The sequence below is a fragment of the Egretta garzetta genome, unplaced genomic scaffold (assembly GCF_000687185.1).
Source record: "Egretta garzetta isolate BGI_Z169 unplaced genomic scaffold, ASM68718v1 scaffold179, whole genome shotgun sequence".
Classification (NCBI taxonomy): domain Eukaryota; kingdom Metazoa; phylum Chordata; class Aves; order Pelecaniformes; family Ardeidae; genus Egretta; species Egretta garzetta.
The window spans coordinates 1,560,448-1,564,132 of record NW_009270001.1 but is presented as its reverse complement, the minus strand read 5'-3'; positions in this window follow the sequence as shown (position 1 = coordinate 1,564,132).

Sequence of the window (3,685 nt, the reverse complement as noted above, 5' to 3'; positions counted from 1 at the left end):
GACTGCCCCATCAGCTGAGCAGAGAGGAGGGAGCTGCAGCGATGGGGAACATCCCTCCCCGTGGTTAACCTTATCTCACTGCAGCTATGGGAAAGGAAAGCGGTTGAGTCCAAGCTAGTTCTTCCAAACCATGCTGGTAGGCAGTAGTTAGGCAGGTGCCTTCAAAGGTGATTCATCCCACCCTTGGGAGGTCCAGCGTAGGTGGGGTGAATCACCCTCCGGCAGCACCTGCCTCCCTCCAGAGCCAGGATGGCTTCAGAGGAAGGCTGGAAATCACGTTGCAGGTTAGGACACCCCGAATTAAAGTGTCAACATGTAGATGGCTCAACGTGCACAGGGTGTCTTGTTACTTCACTTCCAAACGGCTGAACAACGTCCCACCATTCCTACCTGCAACCTATTTTCCAGGGTTTTGCACCTCTTTCAAGAATAACAAAGTAATTCTGCAACTCCCGAGTGGCAACTTGAATTACAGGGCTTGCGTTCGGTTCATAGAATCATAGAATCATTTGGGTTTGGAAGGGACCACTAAAGCTCATCTAGGCCAACCCCCCTGCAATGAGCAGGGACATCTTCAACTCCATCAGGTTGCTCAGAGCCCCGTCCAACCTGACCTGGAATGTCCCCAGGGATGGGGCGTCCACCACCTCTCTGGGCAACCTCTCCCAGTGCCTCACCACCCTCGCTGTAAACAAAAGCATTTCTTCCTTATATCTAATCTGAACCTACCGTCTTTTAGTTTAAAACCATTACCCCTTGTCCTATCACAACAGGCCTTGCTGAAAAATTTGTCCCCATCTTTCTCATCAGCCCCCTTTAAGTACGGAAAGGCCACAATAAGGTCTTCCCGAAACCTGCTCTTCCCCAGGCTGAACAACCCCAACTCTCTCAGTCTGGCCTCACAGGAGAGGTGCTCCAGCTCTCAGATCAATTTTTGTGGCCTCCTCTGGACCCACTCCAACAGGTCCATGTCTGTCCTGTGCTGAGGACCCCAGAGCTGGATGCAGGGCTGCAGGGGGGGGTCTCACCGGAGCGGGGCAGAATCCCCTCCCTTGCCCTGCTGGCCACGCTGCTGGGGATGCAGCCCCATGTTCATCAGTACCTGCTGCAGCTGGGCCCTAGGAGCTGTGGTGAGAAGATGAAGAAGTAGACACCGTACCACAAGGTGGGAGAGAGCCCTGCGTCCTTCCAGCCTGAGGCTCAGTGCTCATCACGCCTGTCCCAGCCGGGGAAGGGGAGCAGAGCCCTGGGAAGGCACCTCCATGCTTATTTGGACTCCCATGGGATACCTGTGGCCTGGAGTCACCGCACAACATCGAAAGGGGAAGAAACGGGGTTTTCTCTAGTCGCCCCTCCCCACCCCAACACATGATCACTGCCGGCACCTGGTTCCACCAAACCCAACCCAGCATAACGAGGGAAAATCAACCTTAACTCGTTAATCATCCTCAGCATCGCAACGCCAACAGCCCCCTCGGGCCGGAGCCTGTACCAGCTAGATGCTTAATTAATTCCGTGATTATTTTGGCTTTCCAAAAGGTGCCTTTGGAAAACACCAAATTTGTGTGTCCAGCAAACATCCGTAGATCTGAGGCCACGGGGGTGGCCACGCTGGCCGGAGGAAGGAGGCAGCTCAGCATCTGCAGTGGCTCAGCCGTCTCAGCATGGCCACAGGCAAGAGAACCAAGTCCTGCTAATAATTTAAGAGCATCCATTAATACAGTTTAATAAATACATAAAAGGATCAAATCTCTTTTTTTCCATCCACTTTCTAGCGTCAATGAAAGTTAAGGGTGATTGTCCCATGAGTAACTAAGGCAAATTTGTTTGTGTGTATGTGTGTGTTTCTCTCTCCTTTTTTGTTTTGATTTTTTTTTCCATTGTTTTGTACATAAAGCAATCACATAAAAATAGTTATAAATAGAAAAATTGCAAAGGTTTCCCCCCCCCCTAGACAAATAGGAAAAAACAACCCAACCAACCCAACAAACGAATCGAGACAGAAAAAACCACCTTGCTTCAAGTCCTGGTAGATTATACAGTACTCAGCATCTTTGGGTACTTTACAATGACTCCAAATCGTAGACAAAAAAACACCTGAAGTAACCAGTTGTCTGCAAAACATCGCTTGTGTAAGAAGTTGATACAGATTTAAAAAAAAAAAAAAGTTTGATGCAGTTTTAAGAAGTTTTGTTTTTTTTTTTGCCCCTCCATTGACTTGTTGCACGCGGAGTCTTTGTGGATTTCTTTTTGGAGGAGGAAGCGAGCGTTGGGCAGTTCCTTGAGATCGTTCTGCAATGGATGTTCTCAGAGCAGAAGGCCTTCATGCCCTCATGGGGGGGGTGTTGATCCTGGACCCCTTGTGTTCCCCCACCATGCTGTGGTGGGGACACCCTCATCCAGCCACCGCTTCAGAGCGGCACCATCAATGGGCAAACCAAAATATTAATGAACCCGCGGTCCTCTTGTTCCCTTTGATTCTGCTGACGTTGAAAGGTCACAGTAAAAAGAGAAAGAAAAAGCCCTAATTTGTAACATTTACATTTTTGAGAGCTGGTTTTGCATAAAACCAGTTTCCCAGGGCACCTGCTGCAAGCCATCTCAGCTGGTGGTGAAACTGGGGTCCCACCATGTCCGAGAGGAGCCCTCAGAGGCAGATGACCATCAAAAGCCTTTATTCTCGAGAGCAGCTCATGGTTTTAGGGGCTGAGGGAGGCTGACGGGGTGATTCCAGCCAAGCTGCCACTTTTTTGGCGTCAAAAGAAATATTAGATTGGGGTGGCCAGGCCAGGGTCTGCAGGGATGCTGGGGAGGCCCCCAGACCTGGTGGCCACCATGGGCAACCTTCGGCTTGGAGCACCCCATGATATGTGTCCGCCTCATCTTTTGAACCAACAAAATGGTGAAGAAATAGTATTTCTACTTGCTTGCAATTAGACAATCTCATCTGCAAGGCATCTTTGGTGGACTTCCTTTCCACAAAGATCCTTTGAGACAAGCAGCAGAGATATTTGCACACCCAATTTTTTTCCCGTCGACATTGCAGATTCGGGGACACTCAAGTGTTTTGTAAATTTTTGTCATCAAAATATATATAGGAATTAGGGGGAATTAAGGACACAAATCCAGACATTTCAGAACGGTCAGCGGCAGTGAATTCTGACTCTTTGGTTCGAAATGAATTTTTCATTTCAAAATTCCCACGTGGTTTATTTTCGCAGAGCAAGGGTTTAATAAAAGCTCAGGATGGAAACATTTCTGATCCTTCAAAAAATTTTCCTTCACCTTTTCAAGTAACTGAAGGTACAATACTCAAAAAAGGCTTTGGTTCTCCTTCTGAAATTTTGAAATGGCCAAAGAACCAAAACAAGTAAAAAACCCCTTTTCCACCCAGCTTTGCTCCTGAGTGATTTTCTATCTGTTTTTTTATTATTATTATTATTTTAGGGTCCCAACTCATCCTGCACTGCAGGGCTTTCACCAGCCCTGCAAATCTGATACACTGCTGAGAAAGGCAATGGCCGGGATCCTCCCCCTCCCAACGTGGCTGCTTGACTTTATCCCTTGTAGAATAAATTTTGTTGCCAGACGTGGGAATTAATTAAAAAAAAAAAAAACAAACAAAAAAGAAAGTCCTTTTGACCAAAAGGGCCAAGGAATGTGACATATCAAAACCAAGTCTGGA